Raw genomic sequence first — 14916 nt, 5'->3', positions numbered from 1 at the left:
AATTCTTTTTTCCAGCCTTTGACCCCAGAAAGTGTCAGAAACAAAACACTCAGAGCCAGGAAAAGGGGAAAGAACACACCTACAATGATCGCTAACGTGCACTTTAGACAAAATGAATTAGGAAAAACCATGACTGCCATCCCCTCTTATGACAGCCCATTGTGATAGCAACAGTCCCATGCTTTTCAACAAACTTTTTCAAAACCTCTTGTGGCATTTTGTTTCCCACAACATTTCTGTTGTGAAAATAGTTTTTATACAGTTTTCAGACAAGAAGTCCAGGGTTGTTAGTGGCTTTCCCACTGCCATCAAGTAAATAGAGTTAGATGTCCTGATCCTCAACCTACGGAGGCCATGCTCCTTCCCCCATGAAATATGGAGGGGTCACAATGCGCCTCATGAAGGATGGGGCAGAGGCGGTTGCCCTGTTCCCATTAAAGAGGTGGGGAGAGGAAAGTTGCTGTCCTCTGTACATTTGACTTCCACCAGATGGAGGGCCTCCCTTCACACGTATGTAACATCCATACCCCTGTTCGACTGCATAGGCTGCTAACTCTAGGAAAAATGCTTTTTCAAAAATTAAATGCTTGCAGAGAAAAGAGAAAAAAATCAGTGTAGTCTGAGTAATTTAAGTGGATCAAAGGGAAAGCTAATCTCCATGGAAGAATGTTCTGAAGTAACAGAAGAGAGGTTTTTAAGAAATGCAGTTTTATTCCTTTCATTGCATTTGGTTTCAAGTTAACAGAGTTACCAAGTAAACGTTCTTGGGGGTGCTTTTAAAAGTGAGTGAAAATGAGAATATCGGTTGCATACGTAAGAACTCAAATGCTTGATGAGACTTTCAAACAGTACTCTCTTGAGCATTATAATCATTATCTTCTGGTAGTTTATACCATGTAAAGAGTCAAATTCTGTCCAAGATTTGTCATAATTCTGTCATGTATTGACTGCCTATTGCCCTGGAAGTTTTTTATTTACACTGATTCAATAGTTCCCTAAAAAACTCTACAAAATAAATACTTTATAGAAGAGAGAACTGAGACTTTAGACAAAGTTAGTGACTTGCACAAAGTTGTGCTGTTGCTGTTAAAATTCAGCAAACCTGAGATTTGTACCCATGTCTCTCGGACACCAGAGTCCTTCATGCTCTTCCCACTGCCCTGCCTCCAAGGCTGTCTGATTCACAGTAATGGCAATTTTTGATAAACACCTCAGCCACATCACAAAAGGAAGGGTTAATATTTGTAGGGTCACTTTTTCCAAAAATAGTGATATTTAGTAATAAGAGCAAACACTTACGTGCCAGGCACTAGTCTAAGCACTTTACATGTATCCATTCATTCCTTCCTTACAACAGTCCTTTATAATAAATAATATTATTGTTCCTTTTTCAGGAAACTGAAGCAGTGGTTCCTAGCTACCAGCCAGTGTCTGGTCTCGTACCTAGTAAGTGGGAGATTAGAACCCACTGTCTGCCTCTTGAGTTGTCTCCTCCTTTGCCTATGTCCTCCTCCCTCCTCTTTCTCAGCAAGCTTCTATAGTTAAATTTGCTCTCAGTTAAAATGCATGGATATTTGAAAGGAAGTCTGGAACAGTGCTGTCAGTGGACATATGATGGAAGCCATATATGTAACGTAAAATTTTCTAGTAATCACATTAAAGAAAGAAAAATAAACAGGTGAAATTAATTTTAATAATATAGTTTAACCCAATATATTTAAAATATCATCTAAAGTGTATTCAATATAAAAAATTATTAATGAGATATTTTACCTTATTGTTTCATACAGTGTCTTTGAAATTTGGTGTGTATTTGACTCTCACAGCACATCTCAGTTAAGAGTAGCCCCATTTCAAAAGCTCATTTGCCACATGTGGCTGCTGAATTGGACAGCACAGGTCCCTCGTGTAAGGCTAAGAGTTGGACTCCAGAATGTGAATCTTTTTATTTTTCCCCACACATTTTACAGTGTCAGGCGTTGAAAGTGATTAGAATTTGCAACCTCCCCCCAACTCAGAGCATCTCTCCCTCTTCTCTGCTTTATTTTTCTCTATAGCACTTATGATCTAACATATGATACAGTTCGTTCATCCTATTATTGTTCTAGAATATTAGCCCCACAAGGGCAGGGCTTTTGTATTTTAATAACTGCTATATCTCCAGTACTGAGAAAAGTGCCTGGTGCATATTTGGTGCTCAGTAACTATTTATTGAATAAACCAATGAATTTATGGTACAGGGAGTGATCAGACTGTTTATAGCAGAGAGAACATCTGTAAACTGGCAAGCTGGCTTGCAACAGGTCATTCAAACCAATCACTGAGAAATTAACAATATAGAGCAAAAAATGAACATTTAAAAATTACAAGATTGGAAAAATTAAACTAGAATTTCATGCCCTTATCATGGGGTGAGGGGCAAGGAGGCATTAGGTCTGGATCACAGAAGCCAGAGGTTGTAGATAGGAAACTAACCTGTTTCAGTTGTTTCTGTAATTCAGCATGATGCTCAGTTTTCACTCAGTTCTCTTCCATCCTTGGGAATTCTTCACACTCTCCATTGGCAGCACAAATTTACGAAATAAAGGGATTTTACAACTTTGTAATAGATGAAATAAAACAAATGACCTCTCTCTAAATGCCTCCTTTCCTTCTTGGGAATTATTTGCATTTTGAGATCTTGAAAACAGTTCATTTTGAGATCTTAAATTTCTAGAAAGCTATATTTTTTAAATTCTAAGAAATGTTTGAGATTTGTGCTGTTACAAAATCAACTCGTTTTCTTCTTTGGTTTAATTTTATCACTACCTATACTTTGTACGTAATAATAAGATCCATTCTCTGTATAATCTAAGGTTCAAAAATAATACTGAAACTTCATTTTCCAAATTGTTTTTTAATCACATACCTTATTGATGCAAATTAGCTGTTATTTTTACAGAAGAAACCGTTCTTTAATTCAAGGAATTTCTTATAGACAAGAACAACAATAATACATCTCATAACGGCCCTTGCTTTCTCCTGAAACTACGTATCATACTGTGACTTACAATAAAAGAGGGGAGACCCTCCCTAGAGCTTGCCTTGACCTGAGATCTCTTGCCTAGTTTTGGCACCTAGGCTGATTGCAAATCTGGAACCATAGAGGCGCCTTGGACAAAAGGTAGCGTGGGATGAGCAGGCAGAGACTTTGTGCTGAGCATCTCTCTGGCCCTCCTGTTGCCAGGTTCCCAGGTCTAACCCCAGTGCTCTAATTTTCAGAGTCTCGGTTGAACGGGATAGTGATGCTTTCCCTGAGGGCTGCACTGCTTGCTCTCTCTGAGAGAAGGTGTTGCACTGTGGCAGTCCTGACGTCATGAGGGTGTGTTTGCCACCTGGGTGGCATTTTAATTTAGCACTCCATTGTCAGAGTGTAGTGATAAATAATAAATAAATAAAATCTGTTCCGCTTAAGGGCGTGTGTGTATAGAAATGAGTATATATGAAAAACTGCACACCTTTTTGGATAGTGTGGCATGGATGCAGGGACCTTGGCCTAAAAGTAAAATCTTGGTGACCATTTCTGCTTCTGAGTCAAATTGTGTTTTATTTTAGAATTTTTGAGAAAATAACACAAATCTGTAAAAAAAATTTTAGTTTTTAAAGCAATATGTGTATGTGTAGTAAAAAGTCCTTGCTTGAGCTACAATGATTTGGTATCTATGATCATCTGGATAGAGACTAAATTAAAATTTATTTTTGCCCTATATATAAAGAAAAGTTGTGGGTATTTTTCAAGTGGTCAATGAATTATTTAAATCTCCCAAGAAAGTAAATTTTTTCTGATAGCCATAAATTACTTTGATTTCCATCGTCTAATATGATACAATTGAAATGTTAATTTTAAACTATTCTTATCAGTACGTTCTCATCAACATATTGAATTAGATGGCATTAACACCACTTCTTTGCCCCACCATTAGCTTTACTCTATGTAGTGCACACCAGAAAGTGGTAAGACTGTGTTCCCTTTTAAGTACTATGTAAATGATATGAATTCACTTTGACCTTTTCCACATCTGATCTGGAGAAAATGTGGATTTCTAGTAGGTTTATTTGCCTCAGCTTTTCTCCCGACAACTCACCAGCCACTCAGGATAACAACCCCGCACTACATAGTTGGTGCTCACACCAATTACCTCATGGTAATGTTGACAGATTAATTCCTATGTAGCAAAGATGTTTTGGGGGCATAGTAAGGACGAGTTGCAGGGATTCTTGACTAGAAGCGGCAGACGAAGACATTCTTTGCTTACGTCTGACGGTGCTTTAAAGCTCTGTGTGTACCTCCAGGTAACTTTAGACAGGAAGCGTCCTGTGCAGTTGCACAGTAGCTCTTTGCCTACTCAGGTAACCAACCAACTGAGCGAACAGTCCAATGAGGACATGAGGAGCACCCTTGTGCACCAGTGGCAGCATGATGGGAGTGCTTGCAAGGCCCTCAGTTCCTCTGCGCTCCCTATTTACCGCCAGCTTCAGTGACCAAAGGGAAGGACAAGAGTTCTGTCAACTCCAGACAAACCATGAAGACATGTAAGGACACAGAGCTCACTCTCCTCCAAAACTGACTCTGAGTCTGCATTCCTTTAACATCCTTCCTGTTTTAACTGAGTTTAATTCTCAGAAAGCAGTAGTATGTGTTACTCTGTGTAAAACAACTGCTGGCAGCTCTGTCACGCTGCCCTCTGGTTTGGGCCTTCCATCCTTTTTATCGGATTTAATATTGCCAACACAGAGTGATGTGTCATGCCTCTGCTGAGGTGTTCTGTGACCTAAAGGAGCAGCACCTTTCCTTGATCCACAGTCTCTTTGTCAGTGAGTCATCCATCCTTTCCCTCCTTTTTTATTTTTGCACTGTGTGTTATAACAAATAAGGACCATCTCAGTCAGGGATGGTCATAGCTAACCCCGTATATGAAAATGAAAACGTGATTCCATCTTAAACACTGTTCTCTTTGCAAGTCAGGCTGTCATAGGGACTTGATCTTAAGTTTAAATGATACCTAACTTAGAGTATTTCAGGGCAGTCGCTTCCTTTCAACCTTGTAAGCATAGTAAGCCTCAGCTTTCCAGCTCTATATCTACAGACTTATCGGCATCTATCTATGGAATCCCTGTCCATAGGAGTTGCTTAATGGATTAGTAGCAAAAGGAAATTATCCCCTTTCATCCTATATTACCTGGGACTCTCTGCTCAGAAGTTGAAGCTTCTCTCTCCTCAAAGTCCCTGCAAAGGACACAGAGGGCCTGCCCATCATCCTGTTCTCAGTACCTCCAAATGATCATGAGGTCTCAATCCAAAATAACTAGACTCCTGGGGAGTGCAGCCCTTAGTAAAGACAATAAGCTAAGTGGTATGTACCATCTGGAACTGATGGAGCAGGAATTTAAATAGAGCATAATGTTCTCAAGGGGATATAGGAAAATGCTAGCAATATGATGCAGGAATAAGTCATGAAAAACAAAGTGGAAATATTGGGTATGAAAATAATATGGTTGTAAGATAGAATACAGGATGAATACAGCTGAAGAAATTGTTAGTGATCTGGAAGATCAGAATGAGGGCAGAAGGAAAGGAGAAAGATGTAGGTAATATAAAGGAAAGCTGAGTGATACAGAGAATAGAAATAGAAATAAAAATAGAGTAAGATAGACATCCACCAGACTGATGAAGAAAAAAGATACAGGTAAATACAGTATGAAAGAAAAATAACTAGAGGTGCAAGAGACATAGAAAATAAAAGAGTATCATAAGCAAATACAAAAATTGAAGGTCTGGATGAAATTGATACATTTCTTGAAAAACTGTATATTGGTATAACCAGCACAAGAAATGAAACTTGGATAAGCCAATAAGTTTTAAACAAATTGAAATAGTTCTCAAAGACCTCTCACCCCCAAGTCCCTAAGCATGGTTGGTTTTGGAGCTGAGTTCTACCAAACTTTTAAGGAACAGATAACTCCTATCAAAATATTCAATAAAATAAGAGATGAGTGAAAGCTGCCCAGTTCATTTCATGAAGCAAATATAATCTTGATTCCTAAACCTGATAAAGACAGAACAAAAGAGAATTATTATAGGCCCATTTCATTGTGAGCATTTATGCAAAAATTCCTAAGCATATATTAGCTCAAAATCCAACTGTGTATTGGGAAACTAATACATCACAATCAATGGAGTTTATCCCAGGAATGTAAAAGTGGTTCAGCATCAGAAAACTAACAAACTAACAGCAAAAATCATGATCTCAATAGATGTTAGAAAAAAAAAGTTAAATACTCATATATGATCAAAAATTATACTGTTAGCATCCTAGAAAGACATCCTCTACTTTATAAAACCCATATAGAAAAAAACCTACATTTTTATTTTATTTTTTATGTAATGAAGAAGGTTTAGAGGCATTCCCACTAGGATTAGGAACAGGACAATTTATACCCTACCATTGTCACCGTACTGAGAGTCTTGAACAACATAAAAGGAATGAAAAAAAAGAAAAGAATGGAAAGAGGGGAGATAAAAACCATCATTGCAGATGAAATGACCGTCTCCCTAGAAAATTCAACAGACTCTAAATAGAACCTATTAGATACAACTGTTCCAGAAGGTCACCAGATGTAAAGTTCACCTGCTAAAATCAATACCCTTTCTCCCTTTCTCTACACTCGTGGTTTTTAAACTTTTTAGCCTCAGGACCCATTACACTCTTAAAAATTAATGCAGATCCCAAAGAGGTTTCGTTTAGGTGGGTTATATTTACTACACTAGAAATAAAACTGAGAAATTTATAAAATATTATTTAAAAATAACAGTGATAAACCCATTACCTGTCAACATAAAATACTTTCATGAAAAAGAATTGTTGCACATCTCTTTAATGGCTGCCTTAAAGACAGGTAGTTGGATTCTCTTGTGCTTTTTCATTAAGTCTGTATTATTTTGGTTGATGTATATGAAAAACAAATCTGGACTCATTCTGATATGTAGTTGGAAAAGGGAGCAATGTTTTAATAGACTTTTCAGAAAATTGTGGTTCTTCTTCTATGATGCTACACCAAAACTCAACAAGTGGTAGTTTCTTACAAGTTAATTGCAATGTGGAATCTGACATCATACCAATGAACTTTTCATACTATTGCATTAAATTCAATTGGTTCATCATGCACTTTGAATAGATCTTTCACCATGAATGATTTTTTAACACCATGTACTGATCGTTTGGAAAATATTGGTCCACTGAGTTATGATCTTCTTAGTGTTAATGAGTATTATTATGTAATATCAAAAAGTCATCCTCATTAATATCACCCTGTCTCATCGGAAGTCTTTAAAGTCTTAGAATGCTGTCAAACTCATGATACATCCAAGTTTTCTAAAATTCTAGTTTTCCTTGAAAGCTCTAATGTTATCACTGGCAATAAATGCTGTCTGTTTTTTTTCTTAAAGTGGCAGATTACTTCATTTTTTGGAAAATATCTGCCAAATATCCAAGGCTGAACAACCATACTTTGTAAGTAGTCTTTTCAACTAAAAATGGTCCTCTGTGGAAAAAAAAAGTTCGGCCCTAGACTCAAACAAGCACACAAATGCTTTTCTTCTAGACAATCACTGTACTTCAGTAGGCAGAGGGCTTTATGCCAACTTCTCAGGTTGTCGTGGATGATATTTAAAAATGTATGCTGAAGGGCAGAGATTTGATAAAATGAATAATTCTTACAATTTCAGCAAGGGCATTTTATGTAAAAGTGGCTTTTTTTTTCTTGAGTGCATGGTGGTAGAGAACACAGTGACGAGTATAATTTAGCACCACGGTGTTGATTCATGCTGAGGCAACAGTGGGTTACCCCCTATTGCTTTTGCACTGTCAGTGTAAATATCGAAAGAGTTAAAAAGGCAAAAACATTTTGGTATTACTATGAAAATAGTTTTGACCTTGCAGATTCCCAAAAGGTCCTGGAGATCCCCAGTGGACCGCTACTCCGCAACATCAGTCGACTAGCCAAAAAACGTAAACCAAAAAAGGTACTTTTCACAGTGACAACCAAACTGTAAGGCATGCAGGAATTAACTTTGCCAAAAGCATGCAAAACTTCCTAGACCTCTAAAGAAAATTTTGTAACTCAAAGGTCATAGAGAGTAATCTAAATAAGTGTAGACATGGTCCATGCTCTTAAGAGGAATGATTTGATAGTATAATATATAAACTTTTCCCCCAAATGTATCTGTAAATTTACTGTAGTGTCCTTTAGAATTCCAAGGTTTGGTTTTTTTTTTTGAAGAACTTGATAAATTTACTTTAAAGTTTAAATAGAAGAGTAAAGGGTACTGAATAACTAAGTCAATTTAAGAAAAAGAGTATGGAGACTTGCCTTGCCACGTACTAAGACAAATTACAAAACCATCACCAAAGCTGGTGAATAGGAACATAGAGGCAGGCTCATGTATAAATGGGAGCCTGTTGTGCTTCATCCATAACAAAGTGAGTGGGACCATAGATCAGTGGGGAAAGGAAAGCCTGGCTCAGATGATCTTAGAAGGGCTTACTAATGGATAAAAATAAATGGAATCCCTCTCTGATAGAAATATGGTCTCCGGAGAGATCACAGACCTCAGTGTGATGAAGAAAATATACACCACTATGAATTTAGTATTTCTCTTTATTGTAACTATCCCAAAGTAATGATTTTTACCTTTCAATTCCTCAATGATTTTCCAAGTTTATTATGTATTTGAGCTGAAACAAAGTTGTTTTAACTTTCTTATAAGAAATGGGATATTCCATTTCAGTTAGTTCATTTTCTACATGGAACTGTCAGCCACCTATTTATGCTTCAAAAAAATACTTTCACACTGTGAAACGATGCTATGAAAGCTCCAGGAATCATTGATTCATAAAGTTTCCAAAGAAAGAAGATTCCTAAAATAATAGGCGGTAACTGCACAAGATAGTACGCCAGGAGTACTTAATTGTCCATATCCCAGATTCCCCAGCATCTGGGAAAATTACCTTATATTCTTCCAAAAGCTTCTCTTTGGTGGATATTTGCTTTCTGTAAAAATTCTTAGCAAGAACATAAGCACCTCCTGAGAAAACAGAACATTTATGTAATGCGCTCTTGGATGTGGTGGCTACTGGGAGTTAGGCCCTCAGCCGTGATCTGTGACACTCTGAGCAGCTCTTGCTAGCGTCTTATCTCCTTCCTCTGAAGATGCATGGAAATCTCATTACAAGTGTTCAACACCTGTTCCCTAAAAGGTCTCAAAAATGGTGTCAGTTTACTCAGCTCACTTGACAGTGTGTCATGTCTTTGTTGTGGGTTTTTTTATATGGACTGTGATTCACAGATAGATGCAGTCTTGAAATAGCAAGCTTTCTTCCTTTCATGAGCAATTTTGTAGAATTTATCATTCTCCAAATCCAGAGTTTGAAACTAACTGATTGACAACCCTCTCGTTTATTTACTAACATGTGTCAACAGGTAAACCAAGTGACATATAGCAGTGTGGCTCCTGCAGCACCTTGTTAATCTGAGTAGTTTAGATGTATTAAAAAGTCTCCTCCAATTGCACAAAACCAGGGTAATGCAAGCTGACAGATTTCACCTCTTTATTTCTCAACAGAGTTTGGAAGTACTTAAAGCCCAGACAGATGAATGGTTTTGGAAATCAGAGAGATTTCATTACTTGCAGGCCATAACTAAGTGGCCATATAGCTTCAAGTACTAAATTAAAAGGCCTAATCGAAGCATTTGTAATGCCAGATTTTTTTCTTTTTTAATTTCAGAAGGGAAACCTATAAAATATCCCTGAGGCATCAGTACTTACACACACATTCCCAGTGGCTGGCACACCCAGGACGTTAAAACTGTGGAAATATTCAAGATGCCACTAAGCTCCACCCTACTCTCTCTATTTAGTCTTTACGCTTATCCAGCTAAGAGACTTTCTCCAAATCTTATCAAGTATATTATCACCACTAATGCATGAGTTGGCTGCCCTAACAGATCTTGATTATGTGTCAAAGGAAACGAAGACATACATACAAGACATCAAGATCTTTTAACTAATTTCTTAGCACCCAGGGTTACAAATCTTTTCAGATTATGTCTTTCACATTGTGCTTGCTGTGTCCAGGAAACTTCTCTTTCCTTCTCCTTCAGCTTGCCTCCCAGCTGGCAAGCCTCTGGACTCCCTTTGACCTTCCTTATTGCCCACTCCTGAGCAGACCAGCTTCACCCCCCACAGCCTCCCTGGATCCTGCCTTGCCTAATGCCCCATTGTTCCAGAGGCAGGTTTTCTCCTTGAGAATGGGAAAAAGTTTAAGGGACGGGAGGAGGATGTGAGTGTGGAGGTGTGATAGTACTTCTCTTCTGCATGAATATAACAAATGACCGTGGAAAGGCTGTTTTAAGTAAATAGAAAACAAGAAGGACTAAGCATGAAATTTAAGATGCTATTGATGTTAATTACATGATAACTTAGTATTGGCATGGCAGTTACTATAGTTGAGGTTATTCTTGTGGTTTTCAATTTCTGAATCTATATTGAGAGGAAATGGGTACAATGTATATGTAGAGCAGTAAAACCAAGGAGGAGACCATTTATTAGTTTCACCTGCTGAATGTGTATCCCTATGTGAGATATATACGTATGTGTATAAATATGTATGTATATATGTGTGTGTATATAAATGCGTGTGTGTGTGTGTATCTCATGGCTAAAGACCAGTCTTTAGAAAAACCCTTGTTATACAATTAGCTGACAAAATTACCAGTGGAAAAATCGTATACTATCATTAGAATCCTACAACATACTTCTAGCCAGAGCAGACTAAATATACATTATAGAAAACTTTCTTCTCTTTCAAGCATTTGTAGTCCTTGCAGCCAGCAGCACTAAAAAGATATTTTTTTTCCCTGAGATCTTGGATCTTCCTGCTTTGAAAACGTAAGGAGAGCCAGGGTCTTGATAGTTAAGAGGACAACTTTTATAAATTCAAACCAAGGTTTCTGTGTTTCTCCACTCTTATGAATCACATAACTATAAAAGCCTATGACAAATGTTAAACCAGCTATTAAATTTTATGTGTAATCTTTTCTCTAATTCCTTCACCATCCCTTATTTTAAGATCATAAGAGGAGAGTATGTCTCCATACTTCTCCTGAAGAAACTCTCACAAAGCGTCACTGACGTGTACCTCACATATGTGTCTGGGTTTTTATGGCCCATTACTCATGGATCACCACTTAGTATTAGTCTGTAGAGATTGCTCAATTTGGATCCAATCTGGCTGCCATTGGCCTATACTCCAGTGGCCAATTCTCCTTTGTTCCACAGCTGACCGTTTGCTAAAAGGTGAATTTATTGATGTGAAAGATAATCCAGGTAAAGTAGTTAATGTGACTGTAGTCACAGGACAATTATTCCAAAGCACTATATCATTAGCATGGTTAATTCCAAGGAGGTATTAATCGGAACTGTTGCTTGAAATGACAGGGTCATTAAACGAGTTGGCCCCAAAGGGAGCCTTGGAATTAGGAGGCCACAGACATATTGTTTTCAAACAACTGTGACATTAGTATTCTCAAGGATTTTAAACAGCTGTAGGGAGGCAATAACATCCTAGATTATTTTCATTCGTACGTGCAAGGATTGTCCAAATATGTACCCCATCCTATCTGGGATAGCATTACAGAAAGGTAAAATGTGGTCAGATTCTACCAAAAAAAAGTTATCTTTTTTTCTAAGATAAAGTTTATATAAAGATGTAGTTTGATTTCAGGTAAAAGAGGAAGTAATCTAAAGTTTAAAGAGGGCACCTTTGTTTTTAACTCTGTTGTTCATAAACACTAGTAGTTCTCAAGGCCAGCCCTGGTGGTCTAGTGGCTGAGATTTGACGCTCTCACCACCACTGCCCAGTGTCATTTCCCAGTCAGGGAATCACACCACCTGTCTGTCGGTTGTCATATTGTGGCGGCTGCATGTTGCTGTGATGCCAAAAGCTCTGCCACCGGAATTTCAAATACCAGCACCATGGTGGACAGGTTTCAGCAGAGCTTCCAGACTAAGTCTAGGGCCTAGCCGCCTAAGTTCAAGCAAATTGGTCATGAAAACCCTGTGAATTACAGCAGAACGTTGTCTGACACAGTGCCAGAAGATGAGAGGATGGTGCCAAAAGACTGGGCAGAGTTCTGCTGTGCTGTGCACAGGATTGTTAGAAGTCAGAATCCACTCAGGGGCACTAACAACAACAAAGTAGTTCCCCAAGTGCTTACCCCAGGCCAGCATCATCAGCATCACTTTGGGAACTTGTTAGAAATGCCAAATCTTGGACCCCACACAAGACCTAGTGAATCTAAAACTCTGGGAGTGATGCCAAGCAATCTGTGTTTTAACAAGTTCTGCAGGAGATTCTAGGCATGCTGAAGTTGAGAACCACAGATCTATGCTGAAGATACTCCACTCATTGATTACAGCAATATACATTCCAGTGCTCAGAGCCATAATAGCATTTAGGTTGCAGTCAGATGAACTAGGAAAGAGTCAATGGTGCGTCATTCTCTTGCATTAGTTGACAGTGCCAGGTCTTGAGATTGATGTCAGGGCAAATATAGGTCAGGTTGACCCTAAAGAGTTGGGAAATGGGGTTCAGTTTTAGAAACCACCTCTCTGTTAGATTCTGAGATGGTCTTCTTAGCCAGCAAGTTTTATACCATTCCCTTTAGGGGACTAAGTAGAAAGAGTTCCCCCAGAATCATCTAACCTAGTCAAACTCTTAAAAAAAACAAAAACAAAAACGTGACAGGCAGGTTTGGAAGATGAGGGGTTGTTTTGTTTAATGGGAGAGAAAGTATTTGCTCTCCCATCCTCCCTTCCTCTTGGGGTGAGAAGGCCTGTGAGTATTGCGATCTGGCTGGGATTAGGACTCCCAGGAACCAGATTGTCCTAGGCTCTGGCACTGTGTCACTTACCACAGGTTGCTGTGTCTAGAGCTGATGGATTCGTCATAAAATCTCAGTAAACCTTAGTCTTTCCACCTAAATCATCAATCTGGATCATGCAAAGAGGGAAAACATTGACACCAGACAAGACTGTCCAGATTAGAACATTCTAGGAAGCCAGTAGAAATTCCTTGAGCCAGCTAGATTGGCCTAAAGGAGTTTATGAATGAAAGAAGGCATCTAACATGGAGGAGGTAGGTCAGATGAAACCTTTTGCAACCTCTCTCATTGTACAAATCACCTGTGTGCTCATAGCAGTACGCAGCGCAATGAGTAGTGTGGTGTTGCCTTATATTTCTGTAGGGGGAGGAGAGAGAGGGAGCAATCACTGTCTACTTTGGTGAAGCGGGGAGCACAAGGAAACGGATGGATTCATTCCATCATTCTCAGCTAGTCAGGGTAGATAAGTTTTGCCAACCAGCAGTCCACAGAGAGAATGGTGACAGTCCTTGCCGTTGGATGAACTTTGGGGTTCCAGATAGAAGAAATCAGATGTTGTACCCTTGACTCAACTTCCTTGTGCTGTTAAACCTCGTAAGGCAGCGCCTCACTGATTGGGCCTCCAGAGTGTCCAGGTGAGTGCTTTCATGTTGCTGCTCTCCCTCCTCCTCCCAGACTGTGGCCTTTCCTTTAACTCCTTCCCCTAGATAGTGGTCATTTTCCTGTTTCCTGCCCCTCTTTCCTCATCTTTTTTCCCACAACCTGCAGTTATCCCTATAGTCCCTTCTTAAGTCTTAGAGTTTCTCACCTCAGTTATCTCCTGAACATCAGGGCTTTATCCTCTTCCATCTGATTTGTGTTCTTTAGGGAGAGGGAAGGCAACAGAAGAGAGAGTAAAAGCTAGAGCTTCTGCTGACTTTCTCTGGTCTAAAGTTTCTGAACTCACAACACTCACTAGAAGAATACTTTCTTTCTAAAGACTTCCATATGTGTGAGCAATTTAAAGCCTTCTTATTGACATATCTTTGATCATATTTCTTGCAAGTTTATAACCCTGTTCTTGCATACTAGTGCATGTAATTCTCTATCAGAGCTTTATTACATAATTTCCTCATAGTGACCAAAAATGGATGGTATATAGCTATCCTCTACTTTATAGTCTGGTTAGGGAGAGAGATACATAAATTCTTTGAAGGCAGAAATGTTATCATGTTCATCCTTGTATCCCCTCAGTCATTAGTACAGTGCCTTCCATGCAATAAGTGTCTGTTGGATCAAATTCAGGACCACAAAATCGGGATGTTGAAGAACCAAGCGGGAAATCCGAGTGCATATTCAGGAATTATTGTTTGATGCACTCGAGCTGGTTATTATGACCTAGGTGCAAGACGGAGAAGAAAAGCAGTATAGTGATGGAATTATTTCCATGGTCCAACCCAACACCATCTTGAATTCGATTTTTTGTTTAGCTACAAGTACAGATACAATCAGTCTGTCAAAAGTTAAGGTCAAATACATTACAAATTTCTATTTATCTTATATCAAGGGAAAGGAACTGAAATGATCTTAGTGGTCTTCTCCCCTTGTCCCCTCACAACCTTCACTATGAGTATCACTGTGTATCCACCACCAGGGACTTTGACAGGAAATGGCAGGAAAGGAAGCAACTATGAATGTGCTGGGAATATGCACCCTCTCTGAATCAGGGAAGCAAAACTAAAGCAAAACAGTCAAGCCATCATCTTACATTTTCGCACCTCCCTACCTTTTCCCCAGTGAGATCTCTGCCTAAATGTATAGATGTATAATTAAAAGGAATTGCTTCAAGGAATTATCATAGAAAAGTAAAAATGTTTCAAAATGAAGAGAAATCATAGCCAAGAGCAATGCATTGAAAGTCATCAAAAAACTTTGCTACTGGGGCTGGCCCCGTGG

At 38.7% G+C, this 14916-nt stretch overlaps 1 protein-coding gene across 12 annotated transcripts in view; it reads left to right on the top strand.

Annotated features, from left to right (window-relative positions):
- CADPS2 (calcium dependent secretion activator 2) overlaps positions 1–14916 on the top strand; it is a 495842-nt gene that overhangs the window by 388543 nt on the left and 92383 nt on the right. The window lies entirely within an intron of this gene.

The sequence above is a fragment of the Equus caballus genome, chromosome 4 (genome assembly GCF_041296265.1).
Source record: "Equus caballus isolate H_3958 breed thoroughbred chromosome 4, TB-T2T, whole genome shotgun sequence".
Taxonomy (NCBI): Eukaryota; Metazoa; Chordata; class Mammalia; order Perissodactyla; family Equidae; genus Equus; species Equus caballus.
The sequence above is the reverse complement of the archived record's forward strand: the minus strand, read 5'-3'. Positions and strand labels throughout refer to the sequence as shown.